The 20,807-nt window shown below is 40.7% G+C and overlaps 1 protein-coding gene and 1 long non-coding RNA gene across 3 annotated transcripts in view; one reads left to right on the forward strand and one right to left on the reverse strand.

Annotated features, from left to right (window-relative positions):
* Positions 1-3,170, reverse strand: part of irf2b (interferon regulatory factor 2b) — a 63,999-nt gene extending 60,829 nt beyond the window's left edge. The window contains exon 1 of one of the 2 annotated variants that reach the window (XM_059974353.1): positions 2,920-3,170. The gene's annotated coding sequence lies outside the window, so the exon portion shown is untranslated. Of the gene's footprint in view, positions 1-1,378; positions 1,707-2,919 lie in introns of those variants that run through there. The other variant, XM_059974354.1, reaches the window with a different exon arrangement.
* The window catches only part of LOC132396639 (uncharacterized), a 28,151-nt gene continuing 9,430 nt past the window's right edge, over positions 2,087-20,807 (forward strand). The window contains exon 1 of the long non-coding RNA XR_009513058.1: positions 2,087-2,125. This is a non-coding gene — a long non-coding RNA (uncharacterized LOC132396639). The remainder of the gene's footprint in view (positions 2,126-20,807) is intronic.

Here is a 20,807-nt window from a genome sequence, read left to right on the forward strand (position 1 = left end):
AAAAAAATTGTTTTATCTACTCATTCCTAGACTCGAGTCTTGCACATGCAATGCTTTGTAATAACATTGGTTCAACTTCCAATGCTGGAATTTTAGGGCTCAAAAGTCATATTTCCTCATATTTTTTGGAGCAATTTTATTTTAGCTTTTATTGGATTCTGCTGTGTATTGTATGCATTTTATAGCATTGGTAGGATTCACATTTACTCCTGAAGAACCTAGACAATGGTAACTTTTCAAACCATGTTATGAACTACAGATCACGAGCAACTCTAATGCTCACTCTTGAAAATGGAATAAACTGGTGAGGCCAGCACTACCCTTGAGATCCAATTGTTTATTCTATATGCTCATAATTATGTCATAATTACATGACTCAAAGTGGCAGGGCAGGAAATATCAGATTTTGACATGATGGCTCAATGAATCTGTTTAATTTTGAGCGTAACAATGTGGATCACGTGCCAAAGAAATCTTTGCAATCACTTTTCCATAATTCCAGGGCACTGCTGAAATAGCAGTGGAACAAACAGTGGTGAATACAGCCCATGCACCACAGGTAAAGCCCTCCCCACCACTGAGCCTGTTTACAAGGGGTACTGCCACATCCATCAAGGTCCCCCAACATCCAGGCCACGCTCTCTTCTTACTGTCACCGTCAGAAAGGAGGTTTAGGTCCCACACCACCAGGTTCACAAGCAGTTATTACTCTTCAACCAGGCTCCTGAACCAGCGTGGATAACCTCATTCACCTCAGCCTTCAACCTACGGACCTAATTTCAAGGATGCTACCATTAATATTCTCTGGATTCATTCATTTACTTTTAATTGCACTATTTGTCTACTTTTGCACATTGGTTGCCTGTCAGTCTTTATGTATAGTTTTTCAAAAATTCTATTAATATTTATTTTCCTGTAAATGCCTGCAAGAAAATAAATCTCATGGTAGTATGCGAGGGCACACTGTATACTTACTTTGATAATAAATTTACTTTGACCTGGAGCGGAAGATCCAATCCCAGCTCTGCCCCAACCTCCAAATCCCACATTACTCCCCTACTCACACATTACACCACAGGGACAGGTTATTGCACCCTTTACGCACACAACCCTAATCTGTTTGTCCTCCAACCCCTTAATATGTGTTTTCCATGACTTTATAAATCATCATCCTACATACAGACATTCTCCTTGAAAACTATGTTTTCATTCTTTCTTTTAATCCTTCTGGAAATCTTATACTGTGCACTTAAAATTCCCCAAGATTTTGAAGTGTAGAAACAAGTTATTTTACCAACACGCTTGCCGGAGTTTGTGCTCTCACTCTACTTCACACCTCCCTCTGTTTTTTCACTCCCAAGTAACTTTCCAACTCTACCTTGGATTCAACTCTCAGCCATGATGGACCAGACTGGAAGGGCCGAATGTCCTAATTCCGCTTCTGTATCTTGCCGCTTTAAAAGTCATCTTTCTCATCTGTTCCATGCTGCTGCCTATTCTCAGCATTCTCTAAATAAAGATGTTGTTACCAGCTCCAGGCTGCATTTATAAATTACTCTCTTACATTGATAGCCACTTGGACTGGAGATTTGACCTTTTGTGACCACTCAGTCATTTTACATCTTTCTCACTGAGTCACCTCCCATTCTCCTCTATCTCGTCCTCCGTTAACTGTTATACTGTCAGAACTGCTCTCATCCTTTACACTTTGTTCAGTGTTCTTACATCCTTTTCTAACATGGAGAACAAGTACAGTACTCTTAACTGCTGTTAAACCTACACCAAATATTTTAGGACATAACGTACGTAAATGTAGATTTTTTTTAAAAAAACATATCCTTCTATGCTGTCATTTTCCCAACCGACCTCTATTCGAACAAAATTTTTTTTGCTGGAACTAATTCTTGAATTATATAACGCAACCGCGACTACGTCATCTCGGAACTGTGCTTTTACATAGCACATTCATTGGCTGTAAGGGCAATTAATCAACGAATGGTCCCATGTCATTGTCTATTGCAAATGTCAATCATAATCCTAGCGTCTCATTAGTCGCTGGAGGTGTCAATCAAAATGCAGCCTGGACCATGGCGCACCCAGATCTCCAGAAGCTCAGAAGGCGGAAGTGAGTTTACTAAAAACATATTACAACAAATCAAAAGTAAAGCTTCCAAAACATATTATTGCAGCCTAATCGCTGTTTTGTTAGAATCTGTCCATCTATACACTTTAACTGTAAGACAATCCTATTTCTATATTTAAAGCAGGTTCAAGGGAATGTCCTAAAAATATATCTTGACGCAGTTGTAGTGTTATGTAAAATATTACACACTGAACTCCTTACACTTTATCATTTAATGCGGCTCCGTTTACAATGTCTCAATATTTTCTTCGGATCATTTCTATCTGGTGTCTTAATAAACTGAGAATCTATAAACCGAAAGTATAATTCGCCCCTCCATGTTTCAAACCCCATAACTGTGGAAAAAAACTGACAACGATCAGCTCTTGGATTTTTACAGTTGTAATGCAATCTCAAAAAAACCGACGATGCACTATGCCCAGTTTAGTTGCTGACCATAAATTGTGCCAGCTTAATCCGAAAGCTATCCATATAATTAGCGTTATTTGTAGAGAGATATAAATCTAGCAAACATATTGCATGATCGGCTATGGTCCAAGTCCCTCATTAATTAAATTAACATCAGTTGTTTTGCAGAAGTGTTTTTGCTAAAAGCGAAACTAAAACTACCAAACCCTTCGCGCAAAAGTTGGAAACACTTTTCGTTTTCCTTTTGCAGCGGGCCATCTCGTGTTTTTTTTTAAAGTCACAAAACTCTTCCATATCGCCTGTACTTATTTTTTTCTTTTAAATCGACTTCAATGCATTCGGAATCTTTGCTAAAACCCGCTCATTACCTCCAAATTCCCACTTCCAAATGAGTCCTGGGCTTTTTTTTCCAAAGTGGATGACAGCGGGTTGGTCACGTTGATGGAGGGAAAAAAAACACTCCAGAGGCAAATACAAGTCCCCCGTCCTGCCAGATGCAGAATTAGATCGAAAGTAAAAGAAGAGGCCGGAAGACTGGAAATTCCCCCCTTGCGATTTGTTTTCGTGTTTGTTCCTCAGAATTTACAACATCGCCTGGGCGGGACCCGATCGCCGACTGCGGAAGTCTTTCGCAAACTTTCATTGGCCGCATCGTTTTCTCGGAAATTCATTTTCAGTTTTCACTTCCCTGTTCAGCAGGCTGTGAGTCAGTGTCGGTGTCAGTACACCAGCGAGATGAGCCAGACACGGAGTGAAAGCGCAACCTTGCGACCACTCCGCTGGACGCATTCACTGTCAAATATTATGGGAGTTACATATTGCTCCCTTAGAGGGATAAAGTAATGTTCGGTTTCATTATAATAAACGTGCTAAGGAGACCGGGTTTATAGTTTTCGTTTCATTTGCTCAGAACATCTATTTTTTTTATTCCAACAAACTACAGAAATTGAAATGGTAGTTGTGATAACTGAATCTGAATGATCAAAATATCAATCTGAAAATGAGGTGAGGGAGGATGTGAAATGCATTCTATGGCACAGACTTGCCAGAATAGAGAGAACTTTTCTTAAAATAGAAACCCACCCACAGCAACTGTAGCTTCCTTGCTGCTCCTTGAGCTTCTGAGTTGGGCGCAGCTCGGCTCTTTAACCGTAGGCCGGTATCTCCGCGCCATCTCCAAGCCAATGGAACTCGGGGTTTCTAACACCTCTTCGGCCGAACGTTTTCTTTTGGTGCCGTGACATTTGGCATGACCAGACCGATGAAGCTTTCAGCAGCTCAGAACTCTGTCCCCGATGCAAACTTACAGTTGCTGTAGTGTTTCTGCTGCTTGCCTGCTTTGACTCACTGACTTCTTCGTGGGATGTGGTTATCGCTCGCAGGTTATTGCTTGCCCTGAAATGCCCCTTGAAGGAAATACCATCTAGAAGAGGAGATACGAGTCAGCATTCTTGTGGGTACAATATAGAACAAAGGCCAGAACAAGACCGGTGGATTCCCATCTCCAAATGGCTTTGAGTGAACCTTGTGCCTAAAAATCTATTAGTTTTATTGTATAATGTTAATTGAATTTAACTCCACCATGGATTGTTCCAAGCCCGGCTGTGAAAGGAGAGTTGGGCACAGGATTAGCGACTCCATCCCGTAAAAAAAAACCAGAGCTAGAGAAACGCCAACAGAAGCTCCAAAGACCTCATCCCCGGGAAAGGTGGATTACACCTGGAGACAATTTGAAATACTGGCCCAGGACTGAGGAGTCTGGTGAGCTGTTGTCAGCGGCCTACCACCCAGTGGGGCTTTAAAAAACCCCAGCTACGGGAATTTGAACTCGAGTCTTCAGTCTCATTCTCATGGAGGCAGAAGGCGATGCTGGGGTGTTTTAGAACAGTTTCTTTTATCAAGAACAAAGATGCTGCGGGAGTCTTGGGAAAAGAATATATAATGGGTTAAAGTGAAGATACTACAAAGGATGCCGTCACGTGGTCCAGGAGGATACATTCGAGGTTGCACAGATACATAACATGAGGCTGTCTATAAGCAGTTTGTATGTTCTCACTGTGACCATGTGGGTTTCCTCCGGGTGCTTCGGTTTCCTCCTGCAGTCCAAAATCATACAGATTAGTAGGTTAATTGGTCACATGGGTGTCACTGGGCTACATGGGCTCATTGGTCTAGAAAGACTTTTACCATGCTGTACCGCTGAATAAAATAAATAAATAAATAAATAGATAAATAAGTAAGAGATTCAAGTGGGCCCAGACCATAATCTTCCACAGATCAACCTGTGGATTGCAAACATTGTAATTTTAGCTGGGAAATCTTCCACAACCAGAATCAGGTTTATTATCACCGGCATGTGACGTTAAATTTGTTAACTTAGTAGCAGCAGTTCAATGCAATACATAATATAGAAGAAAGAAAATAATAAGAAGAAGAAATAAATTACAGTATATGTATAGTGAATAGATTAAAAATGTGCAAAAAACTTTAACACTGTACATTAAAAAAGTGAGGTAGTGTCCAAGGGTTCAATGTCCATTTAGGAATCGGATGGCAGAAGGGAAGAAGCTGTTCCTGAATCAAATCAAAGCAGCAATAAGCAACGGTATTGGCTGAGTGGCAAGACAAAGAGTGGCAGTGAAGAGTTATTTCTCCTATCGGAGGAATATGTACTATAGTGTTTCACAAGCCTGATGTGCATCTCTTGTGTTCATCACTCTCTGACCCAAAACATCAATCATCCTTTACCTCCACAGATGCTGCTTGACCCACTGAGTTCCTCCAGCAGTTTGCATTTTGCGCCAGATTCCAGGGGAATTGGACTAGCTAAATTGCTCTTGCATTTGGCCAGCCCTGACTTCATGGGCCAAATGGTGATTTCATTGTACCTTACAAAACTCTTATTGTCAAATGTACCAAGAGACAGTGAAAAACATCATTCCAAAATACTGATAATTTCAAGACATAAGTTCCTTATTTCAAGACATAAGTTCTTTAAGGTAGTACAAGGTAGCACGGTAGCCTAGCACCGAGTGTAACACTATTACAATCATGGGTTTCCTTAGGTGCTCCAGTTTCCTCCCACATTCCAAAAATACACAGTTTAGTAGGTGAACTAGTCACAGAGATGTAATTGAGCAGTGTGAGTTTGTTGGGCTGGGAGGGCCTGTTAGCTTGCTATATCTCTAATAAAAAGGCAATAGTGGAATGCAGAGTATGGCTTTACAGTTGATATCTCCCCTGGTCTGGGGGACCCAGAACACATCTCAATATAAGAGACAGTCACTTACATGAGGATAACTGGTGTTACTTTGCAATACATTACACGGTGGAATTTGTAGAATATATTCAAGAAAGAGTTTTATACATTTTAAGATATTAAGGAATTTAGAGCAATCTTTTCACAGATTGGCATTCAGAATTCCCAGTGAAAGCTCTGATTTGGAGGAGCTATGTCTAGACTAGGTAAAGACAACAGTTTTGCTTCGATGAAAGCTGTACTTGCATTTATATAGCAGCTTTTACAACCTCAAATATTGTGTAGAACTTTAGTCAGAGTGGTAAATCTGTGGAATTTATTGCTATGAGTGGCTGTAGAGGCCAAGTAATTGGGTGTATTTAAGGCAGAGATAGATAGGTTCTTGATTAGCCGGGGCATCAAAGGGTATGGGGAGAAGGCAGGGGAGTGGGGATGACTGGAAGAATTGGATCAGCGCATGACTGAATGGTGGAGCAGACTCAATGGGCCAAATGGCCTACTTCTGCTTCCATATCTTATGGTCTTCTGGTCTAACTTAAAGCACAATGAAGTGCCCGTTTTAAAGAGGAACCATTGGTCTAATACAGGAACCGTGAAACCTCCACTGGTCGGGTTCAACCATGGATGTTATGTCCGAGCTGTCTCAATACGCAAGCCTGGGCAGTATGATATGGAGAGTAAGCTGTTGCCCGTGTAGCAAGTTCTCCCCTCCACACATCTGATGAACCCACAGGAATGGCAGAGACTGATACAGTTTGGCACCAGCAGCATCGCAGGAGCTACCAATCAGCATTGAATTCATTGTAGGACTGCCTCAGGGACTCCAGCTCCAGATTTTTCCCTCAGGATTTACCTCTGAGGCCTTCACCATGAATGAGTATAGTTGCAAGGCAGCGGAGGTTTGAGATCAGAGTTTGCTTTCTCCTAGATGAGCTGCCAACTACGGCTGACAAGCCCCAAATGCGCAAAGTGACTGGTTTTAAGGCACCAGTAACCTGCCTTTGCCCCTTCTCCTGTCAGTAGAAATAGTTCTACTGGGCTTGGTAGCTAAGCAACACACGAAAGCCAGGAGCTGAACTTGGTTGTCAGAGGCTCTTTGAGGCGCACACCATTGGGAGCATTTAATAGGTAGTGGGAGCTGATCCCCATTACTACTCCTTGCTGTAACAAACTTGAGGAAATGTAACAGTCAATTTTCATATCAACAATTTCCACTAACAGCAATGTTTCAAAATGGAAAAATTAATTAGGTGGCATTAGTTGATGGATGAACATGGGTAAGGATGATAGAGATAATACCCCTGTTCTGCATTGTCGTGCCATAGGGATATTAAGACCAAATGTGAGGCCTCAGACTCAATCAGTCATACAAGCAAACATAGTTCCAACAGTGCAGAACCCCCTGTGCAGCAGCACAGAAGGAGGCAATTTGAATTGTCAAACCTATAGACTCTTAATTTAAAGACAAGAGAATTTGCAGATGCTGGAAATCCAAGCTGCACACACAAAATGCTGGAGGAACTCAGCAGCCCAGGCAGCACCTATGGAAAAAGTCGATGTTTTGGGCCAAGACCCTTCATCAGGGCTGGAAAGAAAGAGTGAGAAGATGGGGGAAGGGAAGGAAGAAGTACGAAGTGATAGATGATAGGTGAAACTGGAAGAGCGGATGGGGTGAAGTAAAGAGTTGGGAAGCTGATTGGTAAAAAGGGCTGGAGAAGGGGGAATCTGATAAGAGAGTGTAGAAGACCATGGGAGAAAGGGAAAGGGAAGGACCACCAAAGGGAGGTGATGGGCAAGTAAGGAGATGAGCTGAGGGAGGGAAACAGGAAGGGGAATGGTGAAGGACATTCAATTACCAGAAGTTTGACAAATTGATGTTAATGCTGCAGGTTGGAGGCTACCCAGACGGAATATAAGGTGTTGCTCCTCCAACCTGAGTGTGGCCTCATCGCGGCAGTAGAGGAGGCCATGGACTAACATGTCAGAATGGGAATGGGAAGTAGAATTGAAGTGGGTGGCCACCAGGAGATCACACTCTTACTGGCAAACGGAGCATAGGTGCTTGACAAAGCAGTCCCCCAATCTACTTCGGGTCTCACCAATACACAGGAGGCCACACTGGGAGCACTGGATACAGTAGATAACCCCAACAGACTGTAAGTGCCTGCAAGTAAATGAATCTCAGGGTAGTATATGGTAACATATATGTAGTTAGATAAAGAATGTACTTTGAACTTTGATCTTGCTTATTTGTCTGTTTAAATGCTTCTTAAAAGTAGAAATTCTATCTGATTCCATCAACTCCTCTGTCATATCATCTCTTCTTCAGGTCCATGATCTCTCATCAGCTCTCATATAGTTGACTCATATATGTTTTATATCCTGGCAAGTTCCCCAGGTAAAAATAAGTTGGACAGACAAAATATTGCCTATTAAATATTTTTTAATGTGGAGTAAAAACATCCAAAAATTTGAATTTGGTGAGTGTGAAAGTTTTGTTTAGAGAGGAAAGGAGCAAAGGTAGGGACAAGACTGCCAGATTAACATTCTGGGATGCAGGAGCATTAAGCAGGATAGAGATGGAGAAAAGAGAGAGGCATTTTTGATTAAGGGGAATATCACAGAAGTAGCTGTAGGTTAAATTACTGAATGATCATCCATTGAGAGTTTATGGGTGCAGCTGAGAAATAAGAAGGGTATGATCACATTGTTGGAATCATTCTGTAGGCTTCCAAAGTCAATGAAAATTAGAAGAACTAATATTCAGGAAGATTGTGAAAGAATAATAGGGTCACCATAATAGGGGAGTTTAACCTCCCTAATGCAGACTTGGATTGCCATATTGTTGATACATACACATCTGAAAAGACAGGGGTTGATTAGGAATGGTCATGATACTCTTGTGTATGAGAGCTCTCATGTTAATGTACGATTGAGCTTTTAGATGATGTGACCAAGAAGGCTGACGTGGACGAGGTGATAGATGTGATTGATATGAATTTCAGAAAGGCCTTTGATACGATTTTACTTGGTAGGCTGATGCAGAAGGTTAAGTCGTTTGGGATCAAGGGAGAGCGGTACACGTTTGGATGCACAATTAGCTTGATGGTGGAAAGCAGGAGGTGATAGCAGAAAGTTGTTTCTCAGACTGGAAGACTGCCACTGAACCGCAGGACTCACACCACCAGCTTCATGAACAGTTATTACCCGTCAACCGTCAGGCTGCTGATCCAATAAAGATAACTTCACTCAACTTCATTTGCTCCAACATTGAAATGTTCCCACAATCCACAGGCTCCCTTTCAAGGACTCGTCACATGTTCTCAACATTTACTGTCTGTTTATTTGTTATTATTATTTCTCTCTTTTTGTAATTGCAGTTTGTTGTCCTTTGTACACTGGTTGAACACCCAAGTTGTTGCGATCTTTCATTGATTCTATAATGGTTATTATACTATTATGGATTATTGAGTATGCCCACAAGAAAATGAACCTCAGATGACATATATGTATTTTGATAATAAATTTCCTTTGAACTCTGAGCTTCAGTGGTGTGCCTCAGGGCTTGGTGCTAGGCCCATTGCTGTTCCTCATCTATATCAATAGTTTGGATAAGAAAGTACAAAGCATGGTTTGTAAGTCTGTAGACTAAAGTAAGTGATGTAGTGAATGATGAAGAAGGTGATTAGCTGAGTAAGTGGGCCGAGGAGTGGCAAATGGAGTTTAATTCAGATAAGTGCTAGGCATAATGTTTCGAAAGTCGGATCTAGGTAGGACTTACAGCGAAAGGCAAGGTCCTGAGGAGTGTTGTAGAATAGAGGAACCTTGGAGTACAAGCACATGGTTACCTGAAAGTAGATTCACAGGCAGGGTGGTGCAGAAGGTTTTAGGCCTGCTGACCTACATAAGTCAGGGTGTTGTGTATGGAAGTTGGGAGGTCATGATGCATTGTGCAGGATGCTACACTCAAAGTTAAGTTTTGGTTGCTCTGCTATAGGAACAATGTTATTAAGTTGGAAAGATGCAGAAAAGATTCACAAGGATGTTGCCAGGCATTGGGGAGCTGAGTTATAAGGAGAGGTTGCACAGGCTAGGAGTTTATACCTAAGTGCTTAGAGGTGACCTTATACAGATGTATGAAGCCATGAGGGGCATAGATGGATTAACGCACTCAGTCTTTTGTTTCCCAAAGTTGGGGAAAGCTAGAGAGTGCAGGTTTAAGGTAAGAAGGAAAGAATTAAGAGGAACTTAAAGGGCAACATCTTTTGCACAAAGGCTGGTATCTATGTGGCATTAGCTGCCAGAGGAAGTGGTTGAGACAGGTACAATCACAATTTTTAAAAAACAGGTGGATTGGAAAAGTTCAGCAGGTACCAAGCCAAGGTCAAGCAAATAAGAATAGCTTGGAAGGGCACCTTGGTCAGCATGGACCTGATGGGCCAAATGGCCTGTTTCACTGCTGTATAACTCTGTGGCTCTCTATCTATGAGGTCTGAAGAGAATTAGTTAATATTATTCAGACATACTGGAAATCTAAAAGCCAAACACGCAAACAAACCTAAAAAATAGCAGCACAGGAAGAGATGGTGAAGTATCTTTACTGAAAATTGCAGGATTGTCAGCGCCAAGTGTTGAACAAACACTGAGAAGTATCACCAACTCATATTGATCAAACCTAGCATCTCAAAACTAAGTAGCAGATGGAGGCAATTTGGCAAGCCAGGTGGGAGAGCAGGTTTGGAAGTGAAAGTCTGAGAGTCTTATTCAGTAATAGAAGGAAGTAGAGAGTGAAGAAGAAAATATGAGTGACTAACTGGAGGAGTATGATAGGGAGAACAGAATGACATCAGTACCAAAGTGTAGCTTTATGTGAAGAAAATATCAGTCTGGGTGAAGGCAACATAAATATCAAAGGGAAAATATAATTTAGGTAAAAATGCAGTCAGGGAAGAAGTTAACTGAGAGGCTGACATGATCTTCTACTACCTAGACCTAATAGCCTTACATGGTTGGTTACTCATATGTTCTATTGCGCCTTCTCATGCAAAGTAAAAGATTGTCGTATGTAAACCATCTTTATAAATTGAGAAGTACCTAGCAGCTCGGGCAGTAATTGTGAAGAGAGAAATATAATTAATGTTTCAGACCCATTATTCCTATAAAGTGATGCCACAGGTAGATTGAGTCGTAAAGAGAGGCTCAGTCACTTTGGCTCCATAAGCCAGAGTATTGGGTACAGAAGTTGAGATGTTATGTTGAAGTTGGACACAATATTGGTGAGGCAAAATCTGGTCACCTGCTTATAGGAAATATGTCAGTAAGATTCAAAGAGTAAAGAGAAAATATTCAAGGATATTGCCAGGACTTGAGGACCTGAGTTATAAGGAAAGGTTGAATTGGTTAGGACTTTAGTCCCTGGACCTCAGGAGAATGAGGTGAGATTTAATAGAGGTATACAAAATGATGAGGGATCTAGATAGGTTCAATATAAGAAGGCTGTTTCCACTAAGGTTGGATGAGACTGGATCTAGAGGTCATTAGTTATGGGGAAAAGATGAAATATTTAAAGGGAACCTGAGGCAGAACTTCTATACCTAGAGGGCAGCAGGAGTGTGGAACGAGTGCGGCAAGATTTGAGAGAAGTTTGGATAAGTATATGGATAGGAGGGGTATGGAGAGCCCGATTTTGGATGCAGGTCAATGGGACGTGGCAGAATGAGAGTCTGCATTAAATAGATGGGCCGAAAGACCTGTTTCTGTGCTGTGGTGTTCCATCTCTGACTCTGTAAATGACCTTACACTAGAACAGTTTAAAATTTTATCAGACTATTTCAAATTAGCTGAAATACTGTACATTGTAAAATAGGAATTTCCAAATAAAGGTCACCAAGAGAGTCAGTGGATGTTGTTTACTTGGATTTTCAGAAGGCTTTTGACAAGATGCTACAACTTAACAAGGTAAGAGTCTTTGCAAGAAAGATACAAGAATGGATTGGCGGAGTAGCTAGAGGCAAGGTCTGGGAATAAAGGAAGCCTTTTCTGGTTGGCTGTCGGTGACTATGGTTATTCCATTGGGGTTAGAGTTGGGACTGCTTCTTTTCATGTTATTTGTCAATGATTTGGATGACAGAATTGGTGGATTTGTGGCCAGGTTTGCAGGTGATAAGGGCATGTGTGCTGAGGAAGCAGGGAGTCTGCAGGAGGACTTGGACAGATAGGGAGAATGGGCAAAGACGCAGCAAAAAGAATATTGTGTTTGGTCATGTACTTTGGTAGAAGAAATAAAGGCATGGACTTTTTCTAAGTGGGGAGAAAATTCAAAAATCAGAGGTGGAAGGGGACTTGGGAGTCCTGCAGGATTTGCTAAATGTTAATTTGCAGGTTGAGTTGTAGGTAAGAAATGTTAGCATTCATTTTGAGAGGACTAGAATATTAGAACAAGGATGTAATGCTGGGGCTTTATGAGGCATTGGTCAGAATGCATTTGAACTATTGTGAGCAGCTTTAGGCCCCTTATCTAAGAAAAGATGTGCTTGCAAAGGAGGTTCAAGAGAATGATTTCTGCAATGAAATGGTTCACATATGAGAAACATTTGTACTCGCTGGAGTTTAGAAGAATGAGAGGGATCTCATTGAAAACCATCTAATATTGAAAAACCTCAATAGAGTGGAAATGAAGAGGATATTTCCTATAGTGGGGGAGTCTCGGACCAGGTTGCATAGTCTCAGAATAGAGGGATGTCAATTTAGACCTGAGATGAGGAGGAATTTCTTTAGCCAGAAGGTGAAGAATCTGTGGAATTCATTGCCAAAAACAGTTGTGGAGGCCGAGTTACTGGGTATATTTAAAGTGGAGGTTGATAGGTTCTTGATTAGTCAGGGTATCAAAGGCTATGGGGAGAAGGCTGGAGAATGAGATTGAGAGGGATAATGAATCAACCATGATGGAATGGTGGAGCAGATCCAATGGGCCAAATGGCTTAATTCTGCTCCTATGTCTTATGGTCTTAAGAAAATGAATTAATAATAAAGTTGAACAAAGGTTTGTTTAAACTAACTAAAGATTTTAAGGGTTATTACAAGAATATTTCACCTTAGCATTGAGGAGGTAGGAAATAAGTAGATAATAGCTTATTGTTCTGTATTTAATATTTCAGTAATACTTAAGTAATCTCTTATACATACATGTATACATAAAACAAGAATGCTTAATCAAACGATATATATATAGAGAGAGAGTTTGATTAAGCATTCTTGTTCATTTAAATAATTCTTTATGGGTTATATGTATTACATGAATTATACATTATACATGAATTGCATACATCGTGACACTACCATATGGTACGCAAAGCCTTACTTAAAGTAAAGAGCAAACTTAAGACTCATATTCCCAGCTCTTTTGTTTTTCCTTTGAATTAGTTTAATGTTTTGAAGTTACAAAACTTAACACTTATGAATTTCTTATTAGTAAGACATTGATATCTCATGCCTTATCAGGACTTGTACAGGATTCTTGTTTAAGAAAAACCTATGAATTATAAAGATAGAATGTAGCAAGTTTACACTGACCACATCTCATTGATATGAGTTCTTTCCAAACGCAATATCAGTTTTAAATTTGACTGACACAAATACTTCCTTATAATCAATTGGATGGAAAGAAGCAGATGGTCTCGGAATAAATCAAGAAAAATATTTTAGAATTTACGAAGATATAACCTTTAAGAGATTGCTTAATTTTGTATTAATCCCCTTTTCGGCATAAATCCAGACTCAAAATATAAACCAGAAATAAATATGAGGAAAATGCAAAGTTAAGTTTTAACAGATGTGCAACAAAATTATTTCCTTTCAGGTTTGGCAGTTTTCCATTGATAATGTACTTTTCTCATTTTCTGTTCTCTTGGCTTGAAGCATCAAGCAGGTTCCAATATTAGTGCAATGACAAGTTCTGAATGGACGTGGATAATTTCGGGCATGAAACCGGAAAGTGGAAGTAATGGGCCTGATTGAAATCCTGAGAAGAAGAAGAAAGAGTAAACCATATGGCCCCTTGAGTCCACTCAGCTGTTTGGTGCCATTGGCTGTTCTGATTTGTCCTTTTTACCACCTAGTCACCATAACTCCTGAGTGTTCGGTGCATTTTGTCATCAGTTTAATAATTGAAGTACTTTAATAGACTCAGCAGGTCAGGACAAGTGAGTACAGTTGCTAATTTTCCTAGACTATGTAATCCCTACAGTAAGGTTTTGTTGCAAATCTGTTAAAACTTATCAGACTATTTTCTGGTAACTTTCAGAAAACTATTTATATTTCATTTATAACTTTATCCTAATCTAGTCTCTCTCTCTGTTATCTCTTAAAAGGATTCAGTAAGATTATCCACTTTTTCTATTGTAATGAACCATGAGTATCAATTGTACTTGCTGTAATTTGATTTCTAGATGCCTTTCTGTTTTAACTCATGAGTGCGGATTCCATTATTTTCCCCACTATCAATGTTAAGCTGCCTGGTCAGTAATTCTTTGTATATATTCTTTAACCTTTTTTTAATCTAGGTCTAATATTTGCCATATTTGTTATATATCCTTTAACACAACAACATTTCATCAAAGTTTTCAAAAATATAATAAAGTCTCTGTTACCACTTTACTAGATTTTTTCAAAGTATTTGGAAACAGTTTATTGGAACCATAAAGTTTTATTGACTTTCATTTGATTGGTTTATTTAATATTTTTCTTCTTTTCACTTTAAATATAGTAATATCACATCTTTCACCTAAATTGTTATATACGCAGGTAAAATAATTATTTGCTCATCCTGTCCAATCTCTTCATATGTCTGTCACTGAGAGATTTTATTTTCATCCCATTTACTATTGCATCCAGGGAACAATTTAATATTTTTCCTTAAAAATATTCAGAGACTCTGTTTTAACCATCAGCTGATAACTAAAAAAAGACCCTGTAAAAGTTTTTAAAAATCACATACGTCAGTCCATAATAGATAAACTGTGATCCCTGGTGCTATGTCGCAGGAAAGCAAAGTCCATCATCAGGGACCTCCACCAGCCAGGACATGCTCTTTTCTTACTTCTGCTATCACAAGGAAGGTACAGGAGCCTCAGGGTTCACACCACCAGGTTCAGGAACAATTATTACCCCTCAACCATCAGGCTCTTGAACCAAATGGGATAACTTCACTCAACTTCACTTGCCCCATCATTGAAATGTTCCCACAATCTATGGCCTCACTTTCAAGGACTCTTCATCTTATGTTCTCTATAAATGTTGCTTATTTATTTATTATTATTATTTCCTTCTTTTTGTATTTGCACAGTTTGTTGTCTTTTGGAAACTGGTCGAAAGCCCAAGTTGGTGCAATTTTTCATTGATTATGTTATGGTTATTATTCTATTATGGATTTATTGAGTATGCCCACAAGAAAATTAATCTCCAGGTTGTGACATATATGTACTTTGATAATAAATTTACTTTGATCTTTTGAATTTTGAACCTTCACCAGGTCGTGGGACATTAAATGTTTGTATCATACACTCTCTAACTCCAGCAGATGCAAGACAAGCCTGTTCAAACTCTCATTGTAAGACAACTTTTCCATTATGGGTATCAGTCAGATAAATACTCTCTGAACTGTATCCAATGAATTAGCAATGTTCATTAAAAAGGAGACCAAAACTGTGCTCTGCACTCTAGTTGCAGTCTCACTAAAATTCTATTTAATCTAAACATAACTCCCTCATTTTGCAATTAATCCCCCTCACAATTCTGTCAGCTTTCATTATTACCTATTGTACTTGCCTATTAGTCTTTTTCAAAACGCACACCAGGATGTAGAGATCCATCTGTATCTCAGAGCATGTGGTCCATGGCTGCCAAAGGCAGTCCTCCTCATTGAGTTAACCATCCCATGGGAGCAAGGCATGGAGGCTGCCCATGGGTGGAAGAGGCTGAAGTACTCAGGCACTGAGTGTAAGGAAGCTGGCTGGACAACCATTGTCCACCCTAAAGAGGCAGAATGCCGAGGCTTCATCGACTCATCGACGAGAAGGTTACTCTATGATATGGCAGTGACTGGCATGAGGCTTGGGAGGGCCACCAGAGGGTTGACTGAAGAGACAGCAAAGGACAGCTTTTGGCTGTGGCTGAGGAGGAAGGACAGAAATTGGGGGACTGACTAACCCCATTGGAAGCCACAGTGGGCAGCAGGGAGACGTCCACAGAGTAACCAGGAGATGTACCAGGGCTAAGGAAACGAAACATCAATGAGTGGTGGTCCCCAGCTGATGACCCTACAGCTAAGGGCATTGCTAGAGGTGTGGCAGGCGGCAATGCCAAGTGAGAAACATCTTCCTATAAATCTCATTTAATCTTTGCCCACTCTCTCTTAATCTATTTCTATCCTTTGTAGTTTCCTTAATCCTCTTCAATTTCTGTGAGACCAATACACACTTTGCTAATTCTTTTAAAGACATCAATTGAAACTCTTACTATCTGTTTTGTATTTCTGGCTTTATTTTTCCCTTTTTCTCATTTACCATCCTTCATTCATTGCGATTTTTTATATTCTGTCCAAACCTCCAGCCTTTTACAACTGAGTATTTATCTTTGATACTATGTTTAAATGTTTTCAGTTAACCATGGTTGATGGGTCATCCTTTCAGAAAATTTTCTTTCTGACTGGAATGTACTGTATCTAATGTGTGTATTATAAAAATTCCCCTTAAATGTTTGTCACTACATTTTGACTGATTGATCCATTAACACAAATTGTTAGTTCACTTTATCTAGCTTGGTTTTCATGCTTCCATATTTATTTTTAAATTCATTTGTCTCTCTTTCAAACAGTTGGTAAAATCCAATGATGGCTGCTTTCATCTATAGCCAGAGAGTGATGAACCTATGGAATTCATTGCCGTCAGGCAGCTGTGGAGGCCAAGTCTTTATGTATAAGTAAGACAGAGGTTGACAAATTCTTGATTGGTCAGGCATGAAGGCAGGTGATTGGGGCTGAGTGGAAAAATGGATCAGCCATGATGAAATGGCAGAGCAGACTCAATGGGCCAAATGGCCTAATTCTGCTCCTGTACATTATGGTCGTGATCTTATGATGAGGACATTCATTAATCTTTATTTATTATATTTATTTATTTAGAAATACAGATATTCAACACTCTGCTAATCAGAGGTCAATTTAAAGTGACCAATTAGTCAACTAACTGATACATCTTTGGTCTGTGGGAGGAAACTACGGGGTCATGTGGAGAACATACAAATTCCTTAGAGACGGTGTTGGAAATGAACGCTGAACTCCAAGCCGGAATAATGCCATGCTAACTACTATGCTACAGTGCCCTAATTCGGTCTCATTGGTATAGTACTGACTGCTATTGGGTTGGCTCCTGCACATGTTATTCCAAGAAACCAACCCAAAAATTCTATGGAATCTACAAACTCTTTGCAGCTCCTCTTTGCCTGTGTCATTGTTTCTTTCACTTTTCCTCATCCCTTCCTATTATTGTATATCTTGCCCTCACATAGTGATACATAATGTTTTATTTACATCTCTATTTTTACCCTTGCTTTTTTTAACTACCTTCATTTCCTTTGTTGCCTCTTTTAGTTTTTTTTCCCGTACTTTTCAAGTAAACTGTAATTTCCTAGTTCTTGTTGAGTACTATTTTAATGTTGTTCGTTTCCTTCCATAGAGATCAATGCTTGCTACTATTTTTGTCCATGTTGTTTTTCCAGATTTTGCGCTCAGACCCTTAAAAACAGCTTTCCTCTAATCTATGGTTCAGAATCAGAATCAAAATCAGATTTGCTATCACTGACTTAGATGAAGTTTGAAGCAGAACAGAGTAAATAAATGAATTTTATGTAAATGGCAAAAATAAAAAAGCGTGCAAAAATTGATGGTTGTTCTGCTAAAGGGTCCCAGCCCAAAACATCGACTGTACTTTTTTCCATAGATGCTGCCTGGCCTGCTGAGTTCCTGCAGCATTTTGTGTATGTTGCTCGGATTCCCAGCATCTGCAGATTCTCTCTTGTTTTTGGTTCGCTTTATATTTGGTTTCCTTTCAACTATGATCCCGAACACTTTTATATTTTGATGATACTTACCACTGGTACCTTCCTTCGATTGGTCGGGCAGCATCTGTAGGAAGAAGGAGTTAACATTTGATCAGAACTGGGAAAATGAGAAAACAATAAACACCAGAGCTTTTGCAGATGCTGGAAATCCAGAGCAACAAGTGAGAAAACAAAATTACTTTAAATTGCAGCTGGGTAAGGAAAAATGAATAGGGTAGAGTGGTGTTACTGGGACAGGAGTGTGAAGTTATGATGAGCAAATGGATAGGCTAGGATCGTTTTCCCTGGAGCATAGGTGGCTGAACGGGACAATATTGAGGATAATAAATTAATAAGGGAGATAGTTACAGTCCTTTTCTCAGTGTAGGGGAGACTAAAACGAGAGGGCATAGATTTAAAGTGAGAGGGGAAAGATTTAAAAGGAACCGAGAGGCAAACTTGGTGAGTATATGGAATTTACTGCCAGAGGAAGTAGTAAAACTGGTACAACTACAAAATCTAAAAAACATTTGCTCAGGTTTGTGATTGTGGAGGTATTAGAAGGATTTGGGCCAAAGCAAGCAAATGAGACTAGATGAGGAAGGCACTTTCATCTGCCTGGACGTATTGGGCCAAAGGTCCTGTTTCCGTGTTGCTTCTCTCTGTCCTTCTGTGACACCATGATACAGTGTGGCCGGGGTTGTTATGGTACCCTGTTGATAGAGTAATAAGGGCAATTACAAAGAGAAGACAGAGCGAGAGAGAGAGAGAGAGAGAGAGAGAGAGAGAGAGAGAGAGAGAGAGAGAGAGAGAGAGAGAGAGAGAGAGAGAGAGAGAGAGAGAGAGAGAGAGAGAGAGAGAGAGAGAGAGAGATTATCTTATCACTGGTAGTCAGCAAAACTAGCCCGCTGTTTGGGTAGGGGCTGATGAGCCAAAGTACTGGTTTGCTCCTGCAGAAGACTCAGATCAGGTCCTGAATGAAGCAGTTCAGGTAGCATCTATGGAGGGTAGTGGACTGCTAACGCTTTGGGTCAAGCCCCTTCACCTGAAGTGAAAGATCGAGGGGAGATAGCCAGTACAAAAGGTGGAGGAAGGGGGTAGAGCAAGAGCTGGGGGGGTGACAAGTGGATTCTGTTTGGGGGTGGGGCTGATAGGCAGGTGAGGGTGGAGGGGTGAGTGTGAATCATGTCAGAGATTTTGAGGTGATCAGTTGAAGTGACGAAGGGCTGTAGATGGTGAAATCTGAGGGGAGTTGAAGGTGGATCATGGAGTAACAGGAGGGAGGTGGAGGAGAGGAACCAGGGAGAGGAGTATGAAGATGATGAACAGATGGGGAGGATGGGGGAGGAGAGAGGTGATGGGCAGATGGAGAGGGGAGAGGTGAAGGATCTGTTGCTCCAGATTCCAGCATCTGCAGTCTCTTGTATCTCGAGAAGAGAGCTGGTGTGTGTGCATAATGGAATATTTGGTGGCTTGTCAGACCTTCCAGAAAACATGCATGCAATGTCAAAAAGCATGCAGGAGCTCATTTTCAGTCTTGCCCTGGGTTCAGCAAGTAGTGCCAAGTCCTTTTGTACTGTGCACTTACAATATGTGCCCAGTCCTCCTGCAGAATCTGTTGGCATTGTCTCAGTTTTCAGCACAGCACAAACTGACATCACTCAATATCTGAGTGTACCACAGGAAGCCCAGACGCAGATTCATTCTATTTATCACACGTACATCAAAACATACAGTGGAATGTGCCATTTGTCTTAAGGATGGTTAGGGGAAAGCCTTCAGGCATTGCCACATATGCCATGCCCACAATATTCAACAGAACAACGCAAGTAACAGCAGCAAAACTAGCCCCTTTCCCAGCCTGCCACACACCCACTCACTCACACACAGAGATGGGCTTCCAGCCCTAGATCAGGCAGGTTCTGGGCCCCCAACCACCAGCCCCTGGCCTTGGTTCACAGACTTACAGACATAGGGCTCCCAACCTCCATTTGCCCGCATAGACTCACAAACATCAGGCCTCCGACTTCTGCCCTCTGAACGAGCTGACCCAGAGGCTTCAACCTGAAGGCCTTGATCTCCAAACTTGCCAACTTTGGTCTTCACTAACCTCTGGATTTCAACCCTAGCACTTACCGATCATGGGATTTCGACCTCCAGGCCTCCAACTCCAACATAACCCAGACAGCTCAGACTGTACACACCTGCAGATCCCAGTACAGGACACCCTTCTGACACCATTATTCATGATTTCCTCATCCAGATGCCATAATATTTGTGCCAGTCAGCCACTCTATCCCCACCACCAAATAAAGATTGTCATATCCGTTCGAAAGATTCAAGCAACTCAGAAATTTCCAGCGTCCCACAAATGTTTGCCCGAGGTAGCTAAATCAACTGAAGGTATTAATGAAATTAAGGAAACTAAATTTCTTGGAGCGTCACTGGAACTCTGAGCCCACAGGAAACCCCCACTGGAGGCGTAAAGTTTAAAGCCGCTTTGAAAGTATTTCAAAATCACATTGTTACCATGTCATGATACTAGCCCAGCCTCCACTGAGCAAGTCACTCACACACATCCAGACCTGCCTGTATTGTAGCTGACAGTGGCAGGCTGAAGAAGGGTTACAGCAGGACTTGAACTTTCTGTTATTTTTAATGGTCCACTCAACCAGGGTACCCAGATGCCCTGATGATATTGGGATCGACCGGATGTTATGGGCTTTGACCACATTTGAATGAAGGTGCTGCTGAAATGTTGTTTATCCTGATTTTTTTTGCATTACTTGCTAGAATAACAAGGCTATAGCAAAGGTGTTACAGAGATTGCAATAGAGTACTTGTTGGAATAACAAGACTATAGCCAAAATGTTCATAGAGATTGCAATATAGCAAAGAATA

The sequence above is a fragment of the Hypanus sabinus genome, chromosome 7, assembly GCF_030144855.1.
Source record: "Hypanus sabinus isolate sHypSab1 chromosome 7, sHypSab1.hap1, whole genome shotgun sequence".
Taxonomy (NCBI): Eukaryota; Metazoa; Chordata; class Chondrichthyes; order Myliobatiformes; family Dasyatidae; genus Hypanus; species Hypanus sabinus.